General features: G+C 33.8%; 1 long non-coding RNA gene across 2 annotated transcripts; it reads right to left on the minus strand.

Moving 5' to 3' along the window:
* Window positions 1-1,954: 1,954 nt before the first annotated feature.
* Window positions 1,955-4,299, minus strand: LOC133845450 (uncharacterized). 2 transcript variants are annotated; one of them, XR_009894774.1, is made up of 4 exons: window positions 4,210-4,299; window positions 3,555-4,142; window positions 2,243-2,450; window positions 1,955-2,189 (listed from the first exon to the last, which is right to left on the minus strand). It is a non-coding gene; the product is annotated as an uncharacterized LOC133845450 (long non-coding RNA). The 2 variants fall into 2 exon arrangements; XR_009894773.1 differs by having other exon boundaries at window positions 3,555-4,259.
* Between the last annotated feature and the right edge of the window lie 9,241 nt (window positions 4,300-13,540).

The following is a 13,540-nucleotide window of genomic DNA, read 5'->3' on the forward strand; positions in this document are numbered from 1 at the left end:
GTTCGTTTTTTTATTTCGTTTTATCGCTGAACTCTGCAGGTCACGAGTGTGTGTAGCAATTCAATTCAGTCTTCCCAGTTTGTTTTATCTCCATTTTGTCTCGTATTTAATGTGATTATCTGATATATTAATCTTGACTTATTGATTATTTCAACAATCTCTCTTGAGGTTGCGAGCAATGTAAGTTTTACACATTCATTCTGCTGAAGCACTTTACAAATGTAACATGAATTTATTGAAATTTAATTTATGAGCTTGAAAATTGTTGGAGGTCGATTTAATTCTTGTGATTTCAAAGCATCCTGCTGTGCGTGGCTCCTCGAAATCGAAATCGAAGTCGAAGTTGAGGTCGATGTGCTGTGCCCCATTAACAGCTTCGCATGTCAACGATTATTATTATTATTATTATTGTTATTATGATAATGGTTATGCTTTATGAGTCTGCTTGAGGCATAATAGCCTCAAGCCATTTTCGAGATGCTTTGGTTCAACGAAATTTATAATGAGGCATTAAATAATGCATTTACTCAAGATTTCTCAATTCAACCTAATTTAAATGCTTTTTTTATTTCTCTTTTCATAAGGATAAGTTATAAGGAATAAATAAATAACAATTTGCTTATTTAAGTTGAAGTACCTCAAAAGTTGCGTATATTTATATAATAAAAACTATAAAACTCTATTTTTTCAATAGAAATTTGTACGTATGCTGTAATTATACGTACATATGTATACTTGTAGAAACATTTTAAGAATAATTGTGGCATAATAGATTGAAGACATTTTAAAGATTCTTTGCTTGAACAATATTTGTCATTACATTGAAGTATCCGAGTAGCAATAAATAAAACTGAAATAATGTAAGAACTTGAAGATGATTTGCATCTCTAAATTTATTACTACTCGGATACTTAAATGTAATGACAAATATTGTTCAAGCAAAGCTTCTTTAAAATGTCTTTATCTTTAAGGATGCTAATCATCTTCAAGTTCTTATATTATTTCAGTCTTATCTATTGCTACTGGGATACTTAAATTGATAATACATTTTAAACTTGCTGATATATAAATGAATCTAAAAAGATACACTCGAGTGTGCTCGACTGTAAGATACCTGCTACGCATATTGAATAAAAGCAAGACTGTTAGGTTTTTTTCATTAAATATACCAAAATATACTGAAACAAACATTTATTTATATCATATATATTTTAAAATATATCATAAAGTAAAAGTATTTCAGACTGTCAGCCAAAACAAAAAAATGTTTCGCTTATTATTCGATTTTTATCGATTTAAGGGGCTGAAATGGGCGTGGCGAACAATTAAAAAAATCTGTATCCGCCAACCATAATAAGTGCTTTTAATAAAAAAATGTTTTCTCGTATAGTCTCTGAGATATGGATGTTCATACGGACGGATAGACAGACGGATAGAAGAACATGGCCTTATCGCATGGGCTTTTGGCGCTGTTTAAGAATATATACTATATACTTTTAAAGGTCGTATATGCCTCCTTCTGCCGTTATATACATTTTCTGGAGGCACAAAGTTATAATACCCTATGGCTAGCAGGTTATTCTGTACAATATGTTAACTTTAAGATATCTTTGTTATATAATTCAGAATTCTTCTTACAAATTTTGAAAAGTCTATATTTTCTAATCTTATAAAAAGATTTATGGTCTCATATATAAATAGTATCTTAGCCTTATTTCAAATGTTCTTGAAACCAATATGCATTTTCCTCAAAGGAGGAAAAGATTTGTTTGTTCTCCATGCATTTTATAGTAACCAGACCAAAAATGTACCTTAAATATATTAAAGCCTTAACTAATTAATCTATTAAACTAAAGGATTAGTAGAAAAATATTGTAAACAGTTGCCATTTTACTTCTCTTACAAGAGTAACACTACATTTATTTCTATAATTACTTTTATGAAAAAATTACCACGAAATACTTTCACAAATATTTGTAGAAAAGTTTTCTTCATTCAGAAATCTTTTTGCTTTCAACTTTAGAATTTTTGCGGCCAAATAAAAGTCGAGAATTGGGGCCATGCTGCGAGAAGTCGTCGAGACTCGTCGTAATGGCGTTTCACAGTGTTTCTTTTGCTTTGCTGCTCTGCTACTTTTATAAATTACCTTTTCAGCTCATTTTGCACTCGCAACACTTCAACGTCACAGACTGCCAACCAGATACAGATACAGATACAGTTGCAGTAAAAACCGCGCACTCACCTTCCAACTCGCACTCTGGTTTCCTCTTTTTGTCAAGACACAATACAAAATGGCAGGCAAAAGACACAGACAATGCTCTGAGCCATCGTCATAGTCACAGTTTCAGTCGCAGTCACATCACATTGCATTTCTTGATTTAAGTAAAACACCATCAAAAAGTTTCCTCTAGTTGACATTTGAGCCGAAGCCGAGTCAACGCTTGAAGCTTCTAGGAGATACAAAAATAAAGAAAATTCAGAGGAGGAACTACGCTCATTAAAGTGTATGACTTAAATTTGTGTGTCATGAGTGAGGAGCTGGCAAAAAAGATCATGACGGCTGCAAAGACAAGTGCTTGTTTTAATTAAAATTTTAATTTAATTTTTTATCTGACGCCACCTAGCTAACGAGATAGTTGGAGCACGTTGAGGAGGAGGAGCATTGCACTGCAGCCGAAATAAAAGTCTGCACAAGTGCAAAATTACGCATACGCAGTGTGGTGAGCCTGCCAGTAAAAAATATACGTAAACAAGGCGCAATATATTTTAAAGTGCGTGCGCTGTTGTAATTGTAATTCTCATTACTGTTGTTCTTATTAACAATTGTTGCCCGTCTGCGTTTTTGTTGAGGTTTTTGATTCGCATTTCAACTTCAACAAGGATAAGCACAATTTTTACAGCCAAGGGGCATTTAATAAGTGAAATACAGTTATACATACACAGAGAGAAAAACTAGATTACAAAATTGTTTGCAAAATCGGATTTGAAAACTTCTCGATCCTAAAATAAAAATCTAAAAATTAAAGTTGTAGGTAGAAAAGACAACATTTCGATATTGCGATATTATAATTCCCTTCCTCCAAAATTAGAACCAAATTTTCAGAATTTTTGCTGTTAGCTCTGTAAATACAGATGCCGCAAATCATTTCGCCGTGTAGATGTATATCATATAATCATTGTCATTAATATATTAATATACCGCAAAAATTCTAAAAACACACAAAAGGCTATATCTTGGTATCTGACATGCAAAATGGTATATTTTGATGGTATATTTTGAATAGAGTACTCAATAAATTTATTTACTAAAGCTACAATTGGTATATTTTTAGTATTTTAGCAATATATAATTTGGAATTAACTTGAGAATCTCACAGTCGAGCACACTCGACAGTAGCTTTCTTACTTATTTTTATTGATTTTAAGCTATCTACATTTTAGAATACTTGATTTCTTTATCTTATTTATTAGTGCAATTTTAACATCATATAATTTTGATTCAAGATTTTATTTTTGATTTTAGAATTTTTTCAGTGGATGCAAAAGAGTTGAACTCAACAACACACATCAATTGCAATTTAAACTTGAGAATCTCCACAAAATTTGATATCAAAACACATTCTTCATGTTCCTGCTTTTGCTTATGGGAATAATTCGTTTGGCATTTAGCGGGTAAGCAATAAGAGCAATAGCTCTCAAGGATGCAGTCTTTGCTTGCTGCATGATAATGATCTGTTAGTAGTGCACTACGCGGCGTATGAGTAATCTGGCAAGAAATGAAGCTATTTATGGCCATCGTCTGCAACTCTGGCCAGCAACGATTTAGCATTTTAATAGCCATGCCATGGACAGAGTCAGTCAACCCCTTGCATGGCCTCCTTCGATGCTCAGTTTCTGGTCGTTTGACTTGTCTCTATTGCCTGGATGTGCATGCATGTGGAAATTTAAAATAAGCACCTCATTAAATTGAAAAATGTGCACAATTTGCAGGACATTATGTCCTCTCTAATCCACAAACACACGCACACACACACTTGTATCGCATATTAAGTGCAGCCTGTGCTCGTCCTGGCATACAAATTGTATAATATCAGTGTCCTTAACACTTTCCACCGCACATTCAGTAGTCGCCTTGACTAAAGCTTCGGTATAAATTTGCAGTGTTAATGCCATTTTAAGCTGCTTTATTAATCATTTTTCACGATTTACCTTCGCTTGAACCTTTATCATTGCTTCTGTGAATTCCAGAAGTCACAAGCACACTGGGAAGATGAAAACATTTACCAAACTAAATACTTATATGTTAAATTAGAAACAAAAGTTAATATAAAATATTTATTTTCCCTTACATAACTTTTAAATTCAAAACTATCCGTAGAATACAAAACAAAAAACCAGATTGTCAAGCAAAGCAACTAATTCCCGCCTCCAGCAACCGTTTGTCGCAAAATAAAATTATTTTTTAAATAAACCGAATAAATTCTAAGATATACCGAGGGTCATACATGGTAGTATATTTATAAACTACTTCATTCAAATTTATATGTTTACAATAAAAGTTTCAGGAATCATAAAGACTGTAGCTATTGTATGATTGAAGGTCCTACATAAAAAATCGTGAATCTAGATTCAAAATGACGCTTATTATTCAATTCTGCGGGATCGTAAGTGGACCTGGTAAAAATCTAGGACAAACTTGATTATTATTACAGAATCTGAGAAAAAGTGTTTCAGACGGACAGGCTGGCAGGCGATTATGGTTATATCGTCTCGATTCTTGACGTTGATCAAGAATATAAATACTTTATAGGATCGGATATGACTCCTTCTGCCTGTTATATAAATTTATAACATTTTTCTCTTTTATTTTGCTTTCTATATTATAAATTTTAAAAAATATCTTGAATTTGTAACAGATTGAACATAAACTATGTTCTTTAATATAAGCAATTTAATAACAAAATAAAAACAATGTTGTAATTGACATTTTACAAGAACTTTTCCGTTGTTCCCACTGTAAAGACTTAGTGCCATAGTAATTGACACGAAAATCCTGCGCAGCGAGAATGTGCATGGTTTGTATATTTGTATATACATACATACAGATATGGCATGTTGTAAATATATTTTTTATTTTTACATATGCTTTACGAGTGTGCGAAGTAAAAATGTGGGCCTGCCAACATTTGTGTCAATGCATCGATAACTCCCCGCCCACCAATCGAGTAGCAGCAACAACAAACAGAAGCAACTGCAGCAGCAAGTGCTGCTGTCAAAGGATCAGGCTCACTCTGTGTATCCAGGGGGCAGAGGGCAGAGGGCAGCTTGTGCTAGGGCTGACGCTGGGATGCCGTTGACTATTGACTGCTGGCTGTTGGCTGGCTCAAAGCTCAGTCGGCTTTCAGCATTTACTCGCATGCATTATTGAGCATTAACCTCATTTCACGCAGTCAATTTACGGCATTAAATTCTCTCGGTGCTCCTTCTACTCCTGTTGCTGATGCTGTTGCTGGTCGGAGTATATTACGATGTGATGGCATAAGAGTTTAACGAGCTGCCTGCTTGTCTACTTGGTTACTTGGCTGCCTCAGCCATATGTTCTCCGATCAAGATGATTGTGGCACAAAACTAATTTGGATTTGAGGCTCATTCATTAGCCCGCTGCAGTTTATGGCCTGTAAACAAATGCAAATTTATCGCTTATTGAAATCCACTTTGCACACCTCGATAGCAAAAAGTCAACTTAAGCAACAGCCCAATCAAGCTTTCAATGTAGCACTTTCATTCAAGTAATCCTCCTGCATAAACACTCTCTTTCTCTCTTTGGGAATTGTACATGCTCTTACACAAAGATGTCTTAAGTGCATGGTCCTAAAATAAATGTGCAAGGACATTAAATGTCTGAGTATCTCTTGTTTTTCGTCTACTTCGTTTTCTGTTTTCTGTGTCCTTTGTAATTGGATAATTAAAGAAATGTCTGGCCAGGGCAGCGCAATCGCCGAGTATAAAAGAAAGATGATAACAAACACGTGGCAACTGCGACTTCTTTCTATATAAAAGGTACTAAAAATCACATGTGTGTGTGTATGTGTGTATCTAAGCGAGCTATTAAAAGAATCTAAACGTTTACTAAAGATGCTAGTATATTTCACACACATAAACACACACACTCACCGAGAACTCCTCACTTAAGTAGCAGTCTGTAACAGCTGCTGCAATGGAAGACAACAACATGGCGTTCACAATGGCGAAAGGAACATACTAATACCTTTAACTTGCGAAGTATCCGACTAAGACATACCCAGACTTAGAGACTGGCAACCAGCTGATGCTCTCTTATATAAAGATAATGTTTGATCTAAGTCTATTCATTGAATTATAATTTTCTTTGCTAACTATTAAAAAAAATGTATATTATTAATTCACATTAATAATTCAACTTATTCCTTCATATTCATATAATTCCTTGAATTTATGATTCAAAATACTTCTATAATATTTTGTTTTGGCGATGCTGTTCCAACGATAACAAATTCAAAAATAAGAAGTAAGAAAGCTACAGTGGGGTGTGCTGGACTGTCAGATACCCGATAGCCATTTTGAATAAATATGTCAAGTTAATATATCGCAAGAATACTAAAAATATACCAAAGTCTATATTTGGTATTTTGATATAGTACTACTACATTCGAAATATACCATGGAGTGCAAAATTTACCAGCCAAAGAACCTGATATCCGTAGTAGAATTTCTTAAATAATTTCTAAATCAAATAATAAAAGAAAGTTTTGAAGTTACCTCATAAATTAGCCGAGCTCTACAAATTGGGCTACACTCTATTAATTAAACTATGTTTAACATAAATCCAAGAGAACGTGGTTCCTTTTCCCACTTGTTGAAGTAACAAATGATTTCCAAAAATTTCTAATTTTATCTTTATATAATATTTTATATATTTTGTCATTATAATAATCATAATAATCATGTGCCAGAGGTGTCCCAAAAGATATAAATATGTATGAACACAAAAAGAGTGTCACATTTTTCATTAAATATCATTTGTTTTTTGATTACATATCTTGTGTTAACATTTCACTCATCAAATTCATACATGTGTTTCTGAAAAAAACGCTATTAAATTCACTGAAATCAGTTACCACACAACTTTAAAATAATAAGTAGCGTCCTTACTATTAAACACAAATTCAAAAAAAAAACTACATCAAAAAAAAAATGATATGCATAACACATACTTATTAAATATTCATGATGTGGAAACAAAGAAAATTTTTAATAATGATGAATTGGAATATAAATAAAAAAAAAGTAATACAATACATTAAGAAACGATATAGCATATAGTACCAAAATCAAATGTTAGTGGCTTATCATAATTTATAAGCTTTAGCAGTAGAGCTATGAAATGAATGAATAAATAATCATTAGTCAAATAAGTATTGAATACAGAAATACCCTCTATGTTAGTTTATTAAATGGTGCCAAATAAGTATGTTGCATAGTTTTCGGCGAAGCGAAACTGACAAAGCGAATTGCGTTCGCCATACGAGCTCTGTAAGCAGCTTTTGTATTGCCTCGCATCATTTGAGAAACATGAGTCAGCAAGGGAAGGGGAGAAGAGGAGAGGGGAGGGCACGCAACAAAGATAAGCGATAAGCAAGCAGCTGTGCCCCAAGCAGTAACAGCAGCAGCGAGTCCTGGCACGTGTCCTGCGCTTCTATTTGGCCAAGTCGGCGGTTTATTGTTGCCGCTGTTACTTAGTTAAAAGTTGTTGCTCGCTCTTAAACGAAGTGCTAGCTGTCGCAGTAAAAGGAGGAGAGACAGGGGTGCAGCCCAGAAAAATAGTTGGACAATGCTTGAACAGTTCAGTTCAGCACATTGTCAGAGGCATAAAGGCAACAGGACCTCACGGCAGTGTGTGATTGTGGCCTGCGATATGGCCAAAGCGATTGTGATAGGTTCAATTGTAGAGGAGAAAGCGAATGTAGGAGAAAGTTAACGAAATTACTGCGGATATGACATAAAGAGCGCCCAGAGATATAACACAAAGTGATGAGAGAAAACAGCGTAGTAAATGCTGCAAAAGTTTGTTCTTGAGTTTTTTTCTTTTTTGAGTTTTGTGAAAATTCAAATAGGAAAAATCTTTAAAATCGTACATTTACTAATTTTAAATTAAAGATTTTGATGATGATTATAAGATTGATGTTTTAATACTAAAGCTACATTCTACAAATATAAAATATAAATAATATACCGAAAAAAAATACAAAAATATACCGAAGGTTATATTTAAATAAAGTACTACCTTTAAATATACCATAGACTACAAAATATAGTAGATTATCACCTTGTTATTATTATTATTAAATAATATACTTTCCTTTTATATTTATTTTAAATGTCTTTTCAAATAAAAGCTGTACAAATACTTTTCACTACTTCTTCTGCAGAATCAGCTTTAATCAATTATTCGAAAACTCCCTAACTGAATTGGCTAATAATCTTTTAAATGAGCGAATCTATTTTTATTTGCCACCATTGCATTTTGCCATATGTTGCAGAGGACTGTGCAACATGCCACACACAAATGTGCTGAGCTGTGGATAAAGCAAAGCTAATGGCTTCACTCTCTTCCTGACGAGGGCGAGACTTTAATGGTCACACACACACACACTCGAACACATGTGCTTTAAGGGAAGACACTTGAATTTTACGAGTAGTTTACACTTATCAGTTGGTCTGATATTGTAGTTGCCACACGCCACACACAACCTGCCACCCGATGCCCACAGACACACCTCATAGCACCCTCAACTCATAGTCACCTTACTCTGTGGGTCATTCCACTTAGAATGCGAATGCGAATACGAATACGAATAGGAATAGTCGTTGCCAAGCAACAGTCTGTAGCATTTGAAGCCACATCTTCGTTACGTTTTGTTGAGTTTTATGTGGGTTAAGTTGTTGTTGCTGCTGCTGCTATTTAATGTGGCAGCTGCTGTCGTTCTTGTAAATACTTCCACTCGCAGTTATCTTCATACCCTGTGGCTACGATGTCACAATGAGCGGACACCCTTATATAGCATATAGAATTGTCAAAAGGCTGTTTGATACATGTAGAAGCTTTGTCTTATTAAAGCAAGCATTAAAGTATTGCTCTACCCAAAAATACACTAAAACAAATGCTCTTCAGGCACTTATCGAAATGAAATTCTTGCAAAACGTAAATGAAATTATTATACTTTAAATTTATTGTGTGTATTTAGAAATTATAATAAGTAATTGACATTTAATTAATTTTATTTTAACCGCTTCGTAACTTTTTCGATTCGCTAGCGTCTTTCGACTTCGATGCTTCGATATCGATAGTTAATTGCAAGTTGGAATGAGAAACTTTCCATTCGCACTTTATTAAATGAAAACAATTTTAATAACATTGATTGACATTGACATATTTCACATAAAGGTTAGGCAATCTAACAATTAATTTCAATATTTGTATCAAGTTTAACATCTGACGCTCCCTCAAACAATATATTTTATTTTCATTTCTCAATACATATATTCCATTTCCATTTACTATTCATAACATTCACTATAAAGTTTTGTCTTATTAAAGCAAGCATTAAACAAACATGTATTGCTCGAAGCAAAATTACTCTAAAGCAAATGCAGTCGTAACTTTTTTCGATTTGCTGGCATTGTTCGTCTTTGACTTCCGAAATATATTTCCTTATCGATGCATCTATGTCGATTGTCGATAGTTAAATACAGGTTTGAATGCAATGTAACGTCAGATCGCTTTATTGGTGAGAGCGCTGCTTGTTCGAATGTTGCCTGATCCATTCGAACATTATTAAATCAAAATTAATTATAATTAAAACTGCATTCGTTTAACATATTAGCTTACAATTGTTGTAAAATTTAGTTTAATTGTGCAATCCAAATAATTTAAATTTCTACCTATGTATATACTTCAATGTATCTATTACTTTATTGTTATTCTTTTATTAAAAGTCAAATCAATATTATATTTAAAGCCAAATCGAGCAACAATTATCAAAACTCTTTAAGCTGATTTTTGTATTTTGCAATACTTTTTTATGCCTCATCAAATGCCAATAAATTGCGAGCATTAGGAGAAATTGAACTATTTCGCAATGTTTATAGTTCATGAACATCATTATCTTAAAATAGTTGCAAAATGCACTTTAATTTTGGAAAACAAATAATTTTCGTTTTGTTAAAATTGCTGCTTTCCCCTCAATGGTATATTTCGAAAGTAGAACCTTTTCAATATACTAAACATGGCATTTAGTATATTTGTAGTATTTTGCAGAATATTGTGTTGTATACTTTCTTTCTTGTTTTTATTGTTATTCTTTTATTTTTTTATTGTAATTCTTTTATTCAAAGTCAAATCAATATTACATTTAAAGCCAAATCAAACAACAATTATGAAAACTCTTTAAGCTGATTTTTGTATTTTGCAATACTTTTATTATGCCTCATCAAATGCAAATGAAGCGCGAGCACAATAATAAATTGAACTATTTCGCAATGTTTATAGTTCATGAACATCATCATTATTCATCATAAAAACAAAACTCGAATATAAAATGCCAACTTTAGTTTGTATTCGGCGAGATGGTGAGTAAAGAGGGGAGAACTTCCATGGGAATATTCGTACCCATGGAGCAACACCTCGAACGGAGGCAACAGCAGCAGCGCATAATTCATTAGGAAACTTGCAAACGGCGCGTGACTAAAGTGAAAATGTTTACGAGCATTTTCCTTAGCAAGAGCCAAAAAGAGCGGTGCGAGAGAATGCCAAGTTCTTGGACTGGCTGCCAAGAAATGTTTGCTGGCCACGTTGCCAGCATACCAAAAGAATGTGCGAGCGAAACTGAGTGGAGCTGGAGCTGGAGCTGAGCTGGATTGGTCTGTGGCGCAGTTCTGGGTGCTAAGTATGATTTATGTTGGTTTTAAGCTCCCTTCAAAGGCTCGCACGGCACTCAAATTGAAATTTACACGCAGACAGCAGAGAAATACCCTGATGGATACTTGCAAGGATCCCCACGCTGGACACCCACACACACGCAATACAATATAGCACAATAAGTATACGTAGTGTAAATAATAAGCAACAAATCTCTTCGATTGCCAACGCAAGGATGCAAGCAAAGGAAAAGCAAATCCAAATCCGTTGCTAGAGGCAAACCACCTCAGGGACACATGCGATGTCTGAGCTGCACTCTGGGATTGGGATTGTAACCAGGATTGGCTTGGCAGCTCGTCCTCCTCAACAGCGTCATCAGCGTCATCAACGTCATCATCATCAGCAACATCAGCCACATCCTTGGTGGTCGTCTCCTGAGGCGCTTTCGCTTCGTTATTCAATTTGTTGCCCTGCACTTGCACTTTAGGTTTTCGTTTGTTTCTTACGCTCGATTATCAGCAGAGCTTCATGAAAATTTAATAATACCAGCGTGTGTTGCATGCAGCATGCGGCATGCGGCATACAATTTTATCTGCTGTATCTGTGGCATCTGCTCGCCACAACTCAACTGAACTCATCTTAAGGCTATATTCCCTCTTAACTTCGATTTAATTTGTGTGCTTCGCAATCGATGAAGACACTGCGTGTAGAATTTGTGATTTAGAATTGAGAATTCATAAGCCTTTAGTTAAACGCGATAACCAGAAAATGCAACAGAATGTTGAAGTTGCTGCACAGCGGAAATCAGCTTGAAACTTCATGCGGAAAATTATTTTAAATTGAAGCAAGAAAACACTACAAAATTGTTGCCATTAAAAAATGTTGACAACTTTTTCACGAGCAATTGACAGTTGCTAAATACTTCGGCAGTTACGTTTCAATTGGAAAAAGTATATAACAACTCTCTTGGTAGAGATTCCCATTTCTGAGAAAGTTTTTGCATAATTTCATTTAGCTGTCTGCCTTAAATATTTAAAATTACAGCCGACTGCCACAGACATCAATTGTAGACCTATTTTACAAAAATAATTTCTACCCTAATAGCGGGTATGAAAAAGTTAAATCTATGATAAACGAGTTTTTTTAGCTTTTTAATTTTAATTTAATTCAACTAAACACAAAAAAAACCCGAATTTTAAACAAAGCTCTAAATGATTTCTGCTGGCAATTTATTACAAATAATTTATTTTCAAATTTTAATTATTTTCAATTCATTCAAAAAAACAAAGTATTATTATTATTATTACTTACTTAATGGGATTTTTAACAAAAATTAAACGCACATTAAACTCACTAAACGACAATTTAAATCATTAATATATTGCAAATATTGTGCGATGCAATTAACAATTAATTCTAAAACTGTATCATCAGTTGCTACTTTAAATTGTCAAAAATGCAGTTTAACAATTTGTGAAATTAGTAAAAACAGACACATAATGAATATAAAATAGTAATAAAAATTACACATAAATATATCTCAATTACAATTAATACATAAAACTATACTTACATAGCATATAAATTGAGATAAATAAAAGCATAAAAATAATCTGAAAGCAATTTAAATAAAAGCGGTCTCAATGTAAATTTTCCATTCATTTTAAGTAGCAAAAGCTTTCGTTTGAAATTTATGCAAGATTTATAAAGACTTTGCATTTAAGGCTTGGTGCTCACTGGCTTAATTGGCAATATTTCACGTAGTTAGTTATTCGAGTATTTCGTGTTTCATGAACTATTTATCCGATCGTTTCACAAATCCTTTGTAATAAACCCACACAATTGCAGAACAAGTGCTTAATGCACAACAGAGCACATGTCAAATAAAAATACCGAAAACAATTTGCAAAATGTGCGTTTCATTTGAAAATCTAGTTATACAAATAGTAGAAATATATAAATACACACTTACACACTGTCAGGTATTGCGCTTCGTCCATTTGTTGCCACAGAACTTCAACCAAGCATCATTATACACCAGCTAAATGTTAATTCTCGCTTAGCGTTGCACGTTGCGTATACGTAATTTTGTGCAAACTGATTTTTAGTTGCCTGCGAGTTGAGTTTTAGTTTTGTTTTTAATTTCAGTTGCAGTTGCAGTTGTTGTTATACACATAGACAAAAAGGGAGGGAGAGAAGCGGGCAACATTCGCATTTGTTGGTCACATTTGAGCGAGTTGATTTTACAGTTCATTCAGCATGTTGACCAAAATTACCGCGGTTTTAACTCGTTACGCCAACTCCGTCCAACACTCAACAACAATTCGCTTACTTTTATTTTATTTCACTGAAAATAAGTTCTTTTTTTTTGTTTTGGATTTCGTTTAGCAAAAGTACCGAAACAATGTGCAGACTATTAGCCAAAATGTTAAATGACACGTTGAATGCAGCGATTTGCTGTTGTTGTTCTCGTTCTCATCGCTGTTGTTGTTGTTGTTGTTGTCGTTAGGTCAGCCTGCAACTCTGCAACATGCACATATGAATGTGTGCGTTGAATTCAGTATGAATAAGCTGCAACCAGGC

This window comes from Drosophila sulfurigaster, chromosome 3 (genome assembly GCF_023558435.1).
Source record: "Drosophila sulfurigaster albostrigata strain 15112-1811.04 chromosome 3, ASM2355843v2, whole genome shotgun sequence".
NCBI classification, from domain to species: Eukaryota; Metazoa; Arthropoda; class Insecta; order Diptera; family Drosophilidae; genus Drosophila; species Drosophila sulfurigaster.